This window comes from Cupressus sempervirens, chromosome 10, assembly GCF_028749045.1.
Source record: "Cupressus sempervirens isolate cs-2001-9-10 chromosome 10, ASM2874904v1, whole genome shotgun sequence".
NCBI classification, from domain to species: Eukaryota; Viridiplantae; Streptophyta; class Pinopsida; order Cupressales; family Cupressaceae; genus Cupressus; species Cupressus sempervirens.
Genome location: NC_143127.1, coordinates 981,922,583 through 981,938,891, shown reverse-complemented (window position 1 = coordinate 981,938,891; position 16,309 = coordinate 981,922,583). Strand labels below are relative to the sequence as shown.

The window sequence follows — 16,309 nt, the reverse complement described above, 5'->3', positions numbered from 1 at the left end:
AAAGTGTAGGATATTGAGCTAGTGATATTGCTTATGAAGAAGTCTTCTCTAATCCAATAAGATATGGAAGAGTCCCCATAGTTTATTTGATGGCCAAGGATGATAAACTCATTTGGGAAGAGTTAAAATGATTTATCATAACTAATTTAATTTAATCTTTAACAAAAAATTATATATATTGGAATAACAACATTTATACCACTAGATTATGAAAAAGTATATCAAAATATGTGAAAAGGAATAGAAAAAGATTGAAAGAATATATGAACATGTTATTTGGAAAGGGTATCCATATCTATTAAATAGTTAATTTCATGTACTTTAAGTTCTTAATAATATAGAGATATTGTTTTGGCTTATAGAGAGTTTCAGGATTTTCAAAATCAATGAAGATGAATTTGAAGCTACCATCAATTTATTGGTTTATAACAGAATATTTGAAGAGGGGTTATGTTCATGAAAATATCATATTAGAATAATTTCTTATCAATTTGATTGTGATCTTCAAAAGAAAATAGATAATTCTAGTTAAAAATTGGTAGTTTCTATGTTTATATAAAGAATTAGTAAAATTTTTAGTATTGACTGCAATTTCTATGTTAAAAAATGATTAGTGAAATGTGAGATTGTGTGATATAGCCATGATGATTTTGGAATCAAATACACCAGTAATCTTTGACTTGTTTGATTCACTTGATCATGTCATATAGATATGTTTCATCATTCAAGTTTTTTCTCCTTTAATTCATGTCATATGATATGATATATCTATTATACGTGTTCATCTTTTCTTATAATCAACTATTGATGACACATGTTGCTAGTAGATGGTTATTTCAAAAAACATTGAAGTTGTTAGATTTAAATGTAATTTCTATGTTCAATATGAAGAAATGTGAGATGATTTGATGTATCCATAATAATTCATGTTGATAGTTAATATTTTTAATGCAAATGATCTTTGATTTCTTGATTTACTTGATCATGTGATCTAGATATATCTCATCATTCAAGACTTTTTCTTCAATTCATATGAAATGTTGTAATATATCCATTGTATTTGTTCCCTTTCCCTTTAATGACCTTTCTTTTCAAAAATGATGACAAATGTTAGTGGTCATTATTTTCAATCAAGTTGTGATGCCAATTACCTTTACTTTCTACTTTCTTTGACTTGCTTGTGAAATGGATGTGTTTCATCTTTTTATTCTATTGACATGACATGGAATGATGCCATATATCTATTTTATTTGTTCTCACTTTTCTTATAATCAACTCTTGTGAAAGAGTCAATTCATTAAAGAAAATTAGTGATGGAGGAAAAGGTAGTGGTAGGGGTAAAGACACACTTTGTGTTGGTTCATGGAGGATGTCATGGAGTTTGGTGTTGGTGCAAACTTCTTCCTCAATTAAGAAAGGTAGGCCATGATGCCACTATAATAGATCTTGCCTCCTATGGAATTCACCCAATGGATGTCCATCAAATTCAAACATGGTCTAATATAAATTAGACACTTATTGAGTTGTTCAACTCTCTTCCTCCCCACCAAAAATTATGATCTCTACACCACTTCTTTTTTCCTCTCAATAAATGATCTTTTTTACTTCCATCTAGTTTTAATTTGTTGGGTGTGGGTAATATTGGTGAGTCATGGTGTTGGAGGCATGACTTTGAGCTCAATAAAGGAGAAATTCCCAGATAAGATCAGAGTCATTGTATTTGTGATAGCATTTATGGGAGCCACTGGATAGAATCCAAGAAAGTGTTGTGGTAGGTATATGACATTGGAATCACTTGCAAGTCTCTTTGAGAATTTACAGTCCAAATATTAGGACTACAAGTTGTGCAATTTCTCATGTATTGCATCTACATTTTCTTTTCCATTGTTTATAAGAGTGTTTCAAGGTTGGGAACCACTTCAACATCCTTTGCATGGTTTAGAGGTAATGTCATTGTGGCAAAGGCTTCTACAAGGGAATGAGCCTCATGATTATGACTTTTACACAGAAGTAGAACTTGCTTCTTCAACTCCTTACATTCAACTCTTCACTAAAGCTATTCTTCCAGTAGTGAGAATAGCTACTATAAATTCCTGGGAGCTAAGGGACCCTGAACTTATGCTAAATTTTATAAATACATGGGAGAAGTTACTAGTAGCTTCAGTACTTCATAACATTATGGATCATATAGTGATCCCCAAATTAATAGTAGAAGTTGATACTTAGGATCCTCGCAGGGAGACTGTGCCAATACATGCATGGTTCATCCTTGGCTTCCATTCTTGGGTCAGCGTATGGAGCCTTTATATCCAACCATTCATTATAAGTTGTGGAATGTGCTTCATGCTTGGCATGCAAGTGATGCATCTACATATGCAATTTTATCACCTCGAAAAACTATATTTGATCTTGCTAGTTGGGAAAAACTGATTGTTCATTTTATTATACCTAATCTTATCACAGTTCTACAGGAATTTGTAATCAACCCAGCTCATCAGCAACTAGACCAATTTAAAAAGGTTATGGCTTGTTCTTTTTTTAAAAATATCTGCTATGATATGTTTTTGTAAAATTTATTGCAAACTTTGCCCATTTTTCCTAGTCTACATTATTTTTGTGCAGGATCTTAAGGTAAGTCACTTAGCATTGGTTGAGTGAGTTTTATTATTTTATTATTTGGATTCTGGAATATGTATGCAGTTGGATCAATTTTTTCGTTGTGCTAAAATGTAATAAGAACCTTAGAAAAGATCACTCTATATATTTTATTTAATTTAATTAATTTTTAAATAATATTTTTGAAATCCCCTAACATTAATTTAAAATATAAAAGAAAAATGATATTCCTTCTAAAATTCAATCTTTATATGCATTTGTAAAGAAATCAATCTGACTTCAATTTACATAAGCTTATCCATTCCATTTTCTCCACAACTTAAGTAGAAAGAAGGGAAATCATGGAGTTCTACCATTGATATGATATATGAGCTGCAAACAAGAATTGAATCATGGGGAGATACAAAATTTATAATAGAAGAGAATGGTCTCCCAATTTCATTGAAGATTGGCCCTACTTTCTCAAGGAAAATGTTGTACCAAAATAGCCCAACCGAGGTAATTAAAGAAGAAAGTAATGTTCAAAATAAAGCTAGGGAGTTAGAATAGCAATGATGAGTGTTGTCATGACAATGCAATCCTTTCAGAGAATGATGATATCCATGTATGAGGTTTTGTTTATGAGAAAGTTATAACAATTATGTAGTGTTATGTGTAAGAAATGACCTAAACCAATGAAGAATGTAGGGAAACCATATCTCAATCACAATAGTAAAATGATGTCTCTAAAATCATGAATATGACAAGTGTTAAGAGGCCATATGATAGCCTACGATTAGGATTATATGGCAGTTGATAGATAGCCATGAAGACACATGTGAATGGATTTCTACAAGTTGTGTAGAGAATCAATACAAAGACACATATAGACTCAAGCATTGACAATATGCATTAATGAAAACCCCATGATGTTTAGCAATTAAGAATCCAAGGACATTGTTGGTTTGATTTTTTGTATATTAATTTTTCTTAGAATCATGGTGAAAAAATTAGATGTGAGTTCTTTTGTTAGGTCCTAGGGTTTTATGTTTTGGTCTCGTATTCTTGATATCTTTTAAAATCTATGTAAAATCCTAAGTCTTGCTTTTAAATTTTATCCTGGTGTGAAAGTTTAAAAAAAGGATAAGTGAATATTCTTCCCACCTACTTTGAGGTCTTTGTTGAGTCCTTTTGAAAAAGGTTTTATCCTACCATTGGATCTAATTTGAATCTATGGTTTTTGCATACTCGCTACAGCAAGATGCTCAAATATTATGCCTAGCGAGGTAGCGACCATCGAAGAACTAATTTGTGATATTGAAAAGTGAATTTTGGCACCGAGAAATGTGTTAACATGAAGACATTATGACCATGTGCTATATCCTAGGCTTGTTAGTTTTAAGAAGAAACGCACGTGAAAAAGCTCACAAATGGTGTCACTGGAGTTCAAGTTTGTCTGGCAATTTGCTAAGTCGCTATCAAAAAATCCATGTGACTTGCCGATGGTGATGTAGTGCATGCTCAAATTTTGCAAAAGGTAGTGTTCTTTTAAAGGTTGATGCGACCGTGGAAATTCCCATGCAAACTTATAAATATGCACGACTACCTTTTCTGACACCAATATTAATTGGTGAAGTTTCAATCAATGTATCTTTGTTTTCCATCACCAAAATTGTGAATCTGTCAGAGGTTTCTATATCTCTAGCCAAGAAAATACCAATTTTTTGGTAGCGACATAGCGAGGACCCGATCATTACAAAAGACAGCGTTCTTTTAAAATATGAAATGATTTTGAGGATCTCGAGGAAAATATTGTGCAAGTTTTTCTTGTGCAAGTTATGACACTCATAGTTTCATTTCCCAGTGTCGATTTTGATGGTTACTGGAAAGTCGCTATATCGCTAGCCGGATAGTTGGTATTTTAGCTGGTAGCGATGTAGCGACTGGTCAGAAGGTTGTGATGTAATAGAAAATCCTTAAAGGTGGGCCCCAAATGAGTGACATGAAAAAGCTGAACTATGCAGATCAAATGACACGATGGCATCCTACTGAGCATTTTTAAGCCGAAATTATTGAATTCGTCAGAACTCACTATATCGCTAGCCGGATAGTTAGTAATTTTGTTGGCAGCAATGTAGCGACTTGCCTAAAAATAATAAACATGGCAAGGCCAAGGACATGAGATGTCACCAAAGGTTTAAAACAATATATATATATATATATATATATATATGTGTGTGTGTGTGTGTGTGTGTGTGTGTGTGTGTGTGTGTGTGTGTGTGCGCGCCAGTGTGTTAAGCCAACTCAACGACAGCAATTCCCTGGACCCACTCCTCATGTATAAAACATGTAAAGAATTTTGATCATTAGATCAAAATAGAATCAACAGTCCTCGCTATCTCGCTATGGAAAGTTGCAAGTTGTTTACTCTATGCGACATAGCAAGTATGGGACCCACCATTCTACAAGGAACTTTATGCAGTTTCTCTACCTTTGATTTGGTCTTGCATCAACGATGCTCATTAACTCGCTATGGAAAGATGTGTGAAGATTATGTATAGCAAGTTAGCGAATGAGGGACCCATCATTGTTCTCTTAAAAGTTGTTTCAAATATTTGCCACACGATCAAAGCAAAATCAGTGGTTGTCGCATACTCGCTATAGCAAGATGCTCAAAAGTTATGCATAGCAAGGTAGCGACTTGATGACACATGTCCCCAATCATCAATGGGCCCAGGATGAAATGCCAGCATTGAAGGAAAGATACAAATGGAGGTAGTTTATTGGTTTGACTACCAGTGTGCTAAGAAGAAAAGTGAGTCATCCTAGTTCTCATTCTTGGATCGTACATTTTTTCAAGGGTCGATGGTGCAAATTTAAAAGGAAGTTTGGTCTCGATAATATTGAGACTAACAACCAGATTCCTAGTGGGGTAGCGAATGTTAGGATACCTCTTGTGTAGGGTATTAACCTTCCTGTAGAGGATGATCTAGTAGCAAGAGCTCAGCTCAAGGATTTTTCCAAGGTGAAAGGGCCATTATTTTATGGTACGAAATAGGGTACAGCAGTAGAAGCTTGGCTGTTGAATATTGAACGGTGCTTTATCTTACACCGTTACTTGAGTAATGTGAAAGTAAGATGGATGGTTATGCATTTGAGGGGATTCAGTTCCTTGTGGTGGGAATAGGAGTTGGAGAAGCTTGGAATTAATATCTCTTTAGTTACTTGGGAGCTCTTTGTAGAGTGTTTCAAGGAGAGGTTCATGTCTGAATATTAGCATTAGGCCCATGCAGAGGAGTTCTTTCAGATTATGTAGTTTGGCTCTATAGTGGAAGCTTATGAACGTAGGTTCTATGAGCTTAAATTTTTTTTGGCTGGGCAGAAAATGATAAGGCCATGATTCAACATTTCATCAAGGGGCTTATGCCCAAGATCAGGGAGGAAGTGAGAACTTTTAGACCTGTGTCTATGCAGGAAGCTTCAGAGTGAGCAAAGCTGATTGAGATGAAGTCTAGCTATCATTGGACTTCATACAAAACTAGCATGGATCTACCTACCCTAAATGTTAGTAAGAATCAAAAGCCTCCTCAGAATAGTTCAAAATTAGAATTTTTAGTTGGGAAATTCAAGAAGAGGAAGTTTGATAAGAACTCAAAGGGTTCAGAATGGCCTAGACCATCTCAACCACATCAAAGTGTGCAGAGTAATAATCCATTTCCTAGTCCTTATGGTCAGAACATGGGATTCAAGAAATCTGTTGAGTGTTATCATTGTGGTCAGATAGGTCATTGCCAGTCTCAGTGGCCTAACTGGGACAAGCCAAAGGTTGGACCTAAGCCAGCTAGGTTTGAAGTGATAGTTGGTGATTCTGCCAGAAACCACCATGTTTTCGCTACCTTGGATTAGAAGCAGGCCGAAGACCAGAACATAGTTAGTGAAGCTCAGGGTAATACTCAAGGTATGAAAGTATCTATCTTATTTGACTCTGGAGCTTTCCAAAAGCCTACATTTGATGCATTTTCAAAGATGTTGATTTTTGAATAATCTCACTTGATAGATATGGGACTTCTCATGTCATCAAAGACCAAGGCATTGGTGGCTAGTAATGAGAACCAATCAAGTCAAGGTAGAAAAAGTTCTAACAACAATAAGAAAAAGTAGTGGAAGCAAAAATCAAAATCTGAGACACAACAATCCTCCTCACAAGAAGGCAATTCTTCTTCCAACAAGAAGGGAAGTAATGAAAAGAAGGATAATTTTTTTTTAACATATTGCAAGAAACTGAATCATGATGAACATTATTGCAAGATTAAAAATTGATGAGTTGGAAAACCTGCTCATGAAGAAAAAAAATCTAGTGCTAGGTACTTCCAAGGATTCAACTCCACCCACTTCAAAGGGAAAATGGAAAGCACTTATGGCAAATACAAGTTCTTCATCGGAATGGATTCTTGACTCAGGTGCCTCCTAGCATATGGGTTCTTCAAAGGGAGACTTTTCTTCATTGAAGTAGTCATAGGTACCACACATCTTTGTGGGAGATGATACTAAAATGGAAGTTGAAGGGAAATGACATGTGGAGATGGACAATGGAGAATTCAAAGACATTCTCTATGTTCCAATCATTAGCTCCAATCTCCTTTCAATTTACCAAATCACTCACCTTGGAGATGGCAATAAAGTTGAGTTCCTTCTAGATTTAGTAATGGTGTGAAGTCTAAAAGATGATTCATTGGTTGTAGTGGGTAAAGTCAATCATTACAAGAGGCTTTATTCCTTCTCCCACTTTGTGCATAAGTCTCCTTCTTATTGACTCAATCTCATCCACAAACTAAATTATGACATGAGTGGTTTGGTCATCTTGCCTTCCGCTATCTTCAGCAACTTTTCTCCAAAAACATGGTTAAAGGCCTACCAACAATCAACTTTTCTAAGGGTGAATATTCACACTGTTCAGTGGATATGCATCTCAAGGAGAAGTATGATAAAGGGAAGTATTCAAGAGCACCAGTTCTTCTTCAATTGGTTCACATGGTTTTAACAAGTCCTTTTGTAGTGACTTCAGTCAGCTAGGGTCACTACATCCTTATTTTCATTGATGACTTTTCATGCTACACATGGATATATTTTCTTCATCATAAGAATGAAGTGTGGGAAAAGGTTCAAGCATTCAAGATTCATGTTGAACAAAAATAAAGGAAAGCCATCAAGGTTCTTTGGATGGATAACGAAAGTAGATATGTAGACAGAAGACTTAAAGACTTTTGCAAACTTGAGGGAATTGATTTTTAGAATCCACATGAATTTATTTTGCACAAGACAGATACAAGCCAAGTCTTAAATCCATGGCAAGTTGCATGATACAAGCCTAGTCTCTTGATCCAACACTTGAAGTCAAAGCTATAAGTAGTGCCACTCACATACTTAACAAGTCTCTTCATAATGCTCTAGATGGGAAGACTCCTTTTGAGGCATGGCATGGTAGAAAACTAGTTGTGAGTCACTTCAGAGTCTTTGATTGTCCAGCATGGGCAAACATATCTTCCAGGGGATGCAAGGCACCACCACCTAGGCCTTGTACTTTCATCGAATATGAAGACAATGTTAAGGTATACAAACTTATGGATCCTGAGACTCATGATATTTTTGTGGAGAAGGATGTTCACTTTGAAGAAATTTCACCCAACTTATCCTCTACTCCTCTTTGCACTTCATACACTATGGAAATTGATAGTGACACCAGCAATAGTGCTTCAATAGATTTAGATATGTGGGGTTCTATCGACAGTTGCAGCAAGAGGTCACATCATTACCATAGTCCACATTTATACATTGCCACAGTGATAGGTCAAATATAACAGGGTACACCTTGTCTTCTAGCTCTAGCATTAGTGGATGATTACATAAAAAACATTTTAGGTTTGTTTGTGGAGTCATACATAGCAGATATGGGAGACATCATCGATGATATACATCTTCTCTTTGATGAGGCAGATCTTTCTTCAGTTGTTGCGAGGGCTCACTCTGACCCTCATACCCATTCTATACATGATCAATCTTCACAGGTTGATATGATTGTGGATCCTTATGTACAATAGTTGTAGGAGGTCTCTTTATCCTTTGAGGAGATAGTAGGTTCTTTGGGACAGGTTCTACATCGATCCTTTCTAGATCTGCATTTGTTCTTTTCAATAATGATGGAAGGGGAAACCATCAATATCGACACAAGGATAGTTGAGAAGGTTTTAGAGGCATCATTGATTATTGGGATTCTTTCTACACATATGGGAAGCATCTCACTTATACCTTTTATATTGTTTCTTCCAAAGGGGAGGAACATTATTCAACATTCATGGACCAGCTTCTACCTTGGAGCAACTATCACTGATTGACACTCTTTATTGGGGGGGGGGGGACTACCTTGTATCTCTTCTTGTTCTTTCTTATGAGGGGGAATTTTTCTTCTTATGGGGTTTTTTCCTTCTCATTCTTCACTTTTGTATATACTTGATGTATGTCAAAATGGGGGTGGGGGGGGAGAGGGGTCTTGATTACTCCATCCATCCATGCATCTTGTCTTTTCATCTCTCTTTTTGGGGGAGGTTTTCCCTCTTTCTTTGCTTTATGAGAGACTGCATTTTATTATGTACATGGGTACCTAACATGGCCTAGTAGTTGAGACCCATTATGAATTTCATCCTAGTTTTCGTAAGCTTAAGGGCATTCCCCTAAGTTGCACTTAAGGCGGGGTGTTGGTGTAAATACATATTTAATATTTACACTTTACTTAAGTTTACTTAGGTTAATGCATTATTTTATTATTTATTTGGTGAGACACTAAGGAGTTTGCATACTTTAATGAGTTGTCATGTTGACAACATAGAAGTAATCAACTCTAATTTAGCACATGGTGTCTACAACACTAGAGTTTGCATAATTAACTAAGTTGTCATGTAGACAACACATTTATTCACACTCCTATTTTAGCACATGGTGTCTACAACATTATTTTGCATGCTACACCTTTGTAGGCTTATCCTCTCATCATCACACTTACTCCTATGCTTAATGGAGGATAACCCACTTCTGGTGGACATCTGCCTAGTTGTATGACTTATCATGTTGCTAATTCCTATGCATTCTAGAAGCATTCCAGAATCTTTTATGTACTTTCACATTGAATCAAATACATATTGATATTCTAATCATACTCTTTTTGGTCTATTGTTGTGCTTGTGCTTGATTTCTTTAATCTTGGGTGAAATTTTCCCTAATGCAAATTCTTACAAATATTCATGCACTTTGTTAAATTTAAGTTAATTTCATGTCTTTGAGCTGAAATAACTTATATGATTAAAACATAGAAATCATCTACTTCTGTAAGTTTTTGTGCTCCAATAGTAGTGATTTACTCTTATAGCGTAAAAATAATAGACTTAAATCCAAGATGGTATGCTTTCAATTAGCCTTTAAGTTGGTGTTTACTTATCAATATCACTATTTCCAATTCCTAGATAGAAGTGTAGTTTACAGATTCTTCTTGCCCATTACCTTCTCTGTGAGTAAGTGGATTCCTTCCTAAAACAAGAGGAAATAATATTAGTAAAACCCTTTCAAAAAACCTCTAACTTCTTTCTTACCTTGAATTGATTCATTGACTAGTTTGAAAGGTGAGCCTTCCCTTCAAGATAGGAGAGACTTTGTCTTACACGTTGTGGTTGGTAATCCAATTTTGTAACTAAATTTAAAAAAAATTTTGGTTGCAAAATATTCACCCAACAATTTTTTATGACTCTATTGGGGACACAAATGCATTCAGAAGCCTCTTTCTTTTTTTTGAATTTTTATGCCCTTGTTGTAATTGGTGTTTGGAAAATTTCAAGCTATTACACTAAAAAGTTTTGAGAAATTTTATTTGAGGAGAAAGAAGGATGAAAGTTCATCAGGTTTTTTTGGATCATTTTTGGCCCAACAAGGTCATTTTTATTTACTCACCAAAATCCCTCATCTTTCCTAAATTACAAGATTTCCACCTTCCAAAAAGAAGATATGCATTCTTAGTGAAGATTCCCAATTTTTCCTCAAACCTCTTATTTTTGTTGCTTAGCTGATTCTTGTTACTCATATTCACAGTATTACCAATATGGCTATCAGACTATGGGGAGAAGCTTTTGGCCCACTAAATCTTGTATCACTATTGCACACACTACCCCAAGGTTCTCATAAGAATTCTCCCAAATTCTATAGGGACAGAAAAGAACACCAAGATGAACATATTAAATATTTCTACATTATTGTTGGAGTATTTAGTTTTGAACATAAAGATATCTCTGTAAGGATTTTCATTGAGACATTACAACGTATAACAACTAATTGGTTCAATAATTTAGAATCCAATTCCATCATGAACTTCGCTTCTTTCCAAACCAAGTTTATTGAAATATTCAAGCCGTTGGAAGATGATGCAGAAGTATCCTACGTATAAGAGCAATCTTGCATCACCAAAAAATATTTTCTCTTTACTCTTATCTATATTAGTAAGGACTAGTAGACACGGTGGTTAATATTTATGGGAACTTTCTATTTTTAGTAAGTTTCTCATATGAGCTCAAAATGTTCTCATTTTATACATGAAGGTTCATTTTGGAATTATAAGCATGCCATAAAAATCTCATTACTCTAGCTTAAGTATCAGAGAAGTTATTGCAGATTTTTGGTGGAAAAATTTGCAGAAAAATCTTTAGGCTCACCATTGGAGACCTTAGAGTGTCTAGATGAGGTCTAAAAACTCGACAAAAGGGTGCTTGCACAATTTTGAGCCTGCAGATTAGGAGCTGGTGTTTCCAAAAAGTGGTTATAATAGCCAATCAGAGGAACAGTTTGAGAGTTTATGGCCTTTGGAAGTTGACCTACCAAAATTTCTAAAATAATTTGTCAAATATGTATTTGGCCAACTCTATATGTACTATTAGGGTCTATTGGCACTAGGTATTAAGTTTGAGCATCTAGAACTTTTCGGGTGGCATAATATTGCCTATTTAAGAAAGGCTCGAACATTGTCCGAGACAACTCTAGTGGTAGTTCATAGCTTATTCTTGCATATTACTGTAATGAAGGTGCCCATGTGGGTTAGGATATTTTACTTATGAATTCTATAATTCTATATTTGTGGCATAAATAAGAAGTCCATATTTTGTTCTCACAGTTGTTTTTGTTTCTTTGTTCTCTTATAGTTTATGGTATTAAGGGGATCACCCTTCATCAAGTGGTATCAAAGCCTAGTTCTTGAGTGTGTGGATAGATCGCCGATTGTGAGATAGTTTGTACCAAGACCATTGTTTGGGTTGAGTGTATAGATAGATCACTGATTGTGAGGTAGTTTGCACTAGGTTTTTAGTGAAAGTGCAAAAAATCCTTGCATGAAGAGAGTGTAGTCGAAGAGATATAGGGTTTATACCTGAGGGTTTTCGAGCTCTCCAAAGAAAAATGCAAGCATTCGAAGAAAAAATGCATAGAGAAATAAATCTTCCCATAAGAGATGAAAGCAAGGATGGGGAATAAGTAGAATAAAATGCCGAAGCAAAGGCAGTTCTAAAACTAGAGGAAGAGAGGCTTTTTAGAGCTATCTCTAAGATTGGAAAATGACCTAAGTTTGAGTTTCCCACATTTTTGGGAAATCTTAACCCAGAGAAGCTGATCAATTGGATCAATGAACTAGAGGAGTACTTTGAGTATGAAGATATTCAAGTTTGCAAAGGTGAAACTAAAGGGACATGCAAAGATTTGGTGGTAGGAGGTTCAATTAGAGCGAAATAGAAAGGGAAAGGATAAAATAACTAGATGGGATCAAATGATAGATAAACTAAAGTGGCAATTCATTCCCATGGATTATGAGCTTGATCTGTTAAAAAAAATGCAAGGTTTGAAGCAAGTGGAAAAATTTGTTCAAGAGTATACAAAAGAGTTCTACCAAGTTCTCATTAGAACTAGCCATGCAAAAGTTGATAAGGAGAAAGTGGTCCATTATCTTAATGGGTTAAGTAAAAGTAGTCAGAACTAGAGGGGAAACAATCCCAATCATTTCCACGATCAGGATAATAGAGATCAGAGAGGAAGAGGCAAAGGACAAGGATCTGGAAGAGGAGGCTTCCATGGGAAATGTTTTCACTGTAGAGAAGAAGGGCATAGAGAATTTGAAGGTACCTGACACCAAGGAAGGATAGATTGAAGAATAGAAGGCCAAGGCATAGTTGCACATGTTGATGAAGATGTCAGATCATAACATTCTAAAGGTACTAAAAGAGGAGAAGTCCTAGTTAACAGAAGAGTCCTTCTGAGTGGTGAGAATGAACCTGATCAAAGAAGGAGCTTGTTTCACACAAGGTACAAATGTGAAGATAAGTGTTGTGATGTGATCATTGATGGTGAAAGTACTAATAATATAGTGTTAGAAATGATGGTCACCAAGTTGAAGCTAAAGAGACAGAAACACTCGCATCCATACCATATTGCTTGTGTGCAAGATGACCACAAGGTCATGGTCAATAAGTAGTGCTCAGTGAAGTTCAATATTGGCAGATACTAGGATGAGGTACTTTGTGATATCATACCTATGAACATATTTCATATGTTGCTAGGTAGGCCATGGTAGTTTGATAGGCATACTATACACGATGGGTGAGAAAATACCTACACTCTAACCAAGGATGGAGTGAAACATAAGTTAAAGCTATCGAAGGAGAAAGAAGAAAAGGTATGTAGTGCTGCCAAAATACATTTTGTTGATGCAAAAGAGTTTATCAAAGGTATAAAGTTTGAGCATATGTGTTTTTCTATAATTCCAAAAGATAGTAAAGAAGAAGTAGATGAGGTACTTGTAGAAGTTGCAAATATGTTGGGAGAGTTTTTTGATATTGTATTAGATAATGTACTTGATGGATTTCCCCCAATAAGGAAGATTAGTCACCAAATGGATTTGGTTCTAGGAGCCAGTTTTCCAAACAAGGCAGTGCACAGAATGACACCAACAGAAAGTGAAGAGTTGAACAAGCAAGTTCACAAGTTGTTGTAGAAGGGGTTGATTTGAGAGAGTCTAAGTCCATGTCCTGCACTAGCTATATCAGCACCAAAGAATAATGGAGAATGGAGGAAGTGTTAGAAATAGGGATTACTGAGAGCAGGAGGGTGAATCAGTAATCTACAAACTTTAGTCACCAATTGGATATTATTACTTACTTTAAACCATGCATAACAAAGAAATAAAGTAATGTTGAAAAATAATAGTAACAATGCACATAGATAACTCATAACACCATATTTTTTTAACCAAGGAAACCTTGGCCAAGGGAAAACCCTAGTAGGGATGATACCCACTAGATAATATATTGATATATAAGTTCCTTGTTAGAGGATGGACCTTGTTAGGAGTCAGTGAGAAAATTCAGTATAAAGAGTCCCTGTTAGGAGAATTTGAATCCCCTATTAGGAGATTCCAACCTTGTTAGGAGTTGTGGTACAGTAGATGCAAGATGAGCCCATTGCCCAAACATGCAATTCCAATCACAAGAAGACCTCACTACTCAAATAATTAATCATACTAGATATAAGTATTGTATCTTCTTCCTCGACTAATCTTTGATATTCAACTCAATCTCAGATCACCAAATAGCACATATACAACTTTTCATATATCACTTTCACAAAAGCTTGCATATAATCACAATTACAAGATAGCACTTGCAATTACAACTTCACATTTTTCAATTACACTACTCATTGCAAAATGTCCTTTGCATAAATACCATGCCTTTACATAATTTTTTTTTGGGTTGGCTAAGACCACAAACCACTTATCTATGTTAGAGTAAACATCTAGGATGTCGGCCATAATTAGACAAGTAATTATTTTCTAAACAAAATAATTTTGGTCCTTTAATTTTGCTGTCCTACTTCTTCAAAACATGGATGTCTATGTTTCATACAATTTGTACTAACTTCTGAGGTTATAAACATCATCACCAACATGTATACTATCTCCATGTAACTTCACTAGTCATAATATGACATCAGCAACAAGTTATAAACAAAATAATACACTATTGTAAACCAAATTCTATACTTCAACAATTTGCTGATTACAAAACACCAAGTATATTTATTTTTGTGGTTTTCTATTAGCATGTACATCATGTGTTGCCATAAATGACAATAATTACATATCACTATTAGCCAATTGTCAACAATATCCCCCTTTGGCATTGATGGCAACAAAATAGGGAAAATTGGCTAAGTGACAAAAATAAAATATATAAAAGTAAACATTACATCTATCAGAACTTGTTCAACTTTACACATGCTCCCCCTTACAATATACTTTACAATATTTTATTCTGCAACTACTACTACTTTCCAATCAACTACTACTCCCAATTGTATCTCTCCCCTTTTACTATCCAAATTTTTCACTTTCCAATTTTCTACAACTATTACTCCCCCTTTGACATCAATGAAAAAGGTCAAAATGTCAAGATTCTATCCAAAAACTATCCAATAATGTTATCCTTTCTTATGCTGAAATGATCTTTATACAATCATCAAAACTAGCCTTTAGACTATCCATATCTTTGGTCCATGTTTCCTTGGTAGACTTAGCTGAAGTAAGAATTGCACATAAAATATATCATGCAATCTCAATTGCATTTAGATCTGAATACAAAAAGTTGGAATACGTGTCCTTGGCCTTGACACATTTCTCTAACTATTTCTCAACAAAAGATAATTTGTGAGCAATAGATTCTCTGAAATTAGATGTCCTCTTCAAAATCTGTTCTTTTCAAAGTTCTAGTTTCCTAATGTCACTATGAATACTAGATACTTGTCCTTAAAAATCATCTACTTTACAAGATGCATGTTGGTTCTAGCTAGACAAAGCCTCTAGCTCACTCATCTTTATCTCTATCTAACTATCAATGTCTTTAGTCAACTTGTATGTCATGGTACACTTAATATACAAATTTTTCCCTTCATGCTAACATTTTCAGAGTTCTTTTATACACATATCAAGATTAACTAAGTCATTCTTGATATTCTAACAGATGGTGCTAAACAAGTTAGCATCATGGGAAATTTGTTCCTTTGCCTCTACAACATTCAAAAAATTTGTAAACTCTTCATCGAATGATTTTAGCACTACTTGTGCTCTCTGTTTAGGGATTCTATGTGTTGAACTATCAATGTATTGTGCATTCTATTTATCACTTCCATTAATGTTTTCTATAAGCTTTTCACTGTTCTATTATTCTGTATAAGTTTAGACAAGGATGAGATTAGATCTATTTTATCATCAACACCAGTAGCTAAACTAGCAAGAGAGAGCCAAATAGATGAACTAGATGGTTTAGTAGAATATTCCATCTATTTTTTCATTGCTTCTTTTGTTCTTCTCTCTTCTTCTTCTTTCTTTTCATTTTCCTCTCTTTCTTTCTTCTCTTCCAATATTTTATTTTTATCTTCTATAGTTTTCTTTCTCATCTCTTCTTCTACAATCCTTCTTTTTTCTTCCTCTTCCTTTCTTTTCTTATCTTCCTCAAGCAATTTCTACTTGGCTTCCTCCATTTTCTTCTTTTCTTCTTCAAGTAGCCTCTTCTCTTCCTCAGTTTGTCTCAATTTATCCTCAATATCCTTGGTGTTTGGTTCATTTGGTTTGAAACTACTA

General features: G+C 34.9%; 1 pseudogene; it reads left to right on the top strand.

Annotated features, from left to right (window-relative positions):
* The first annotated feature begins 1,313 nt into the window (after positions 1 to 1,313).
* LOC149537260 (methylesterase 3-like) lies at positions 1,314 to 6,501 on the top strand (annotated as a pseudogene).
* The last annotated feature ends 9,808 nt before the right edge of the window (positions 6,502 to 16,309 follow it).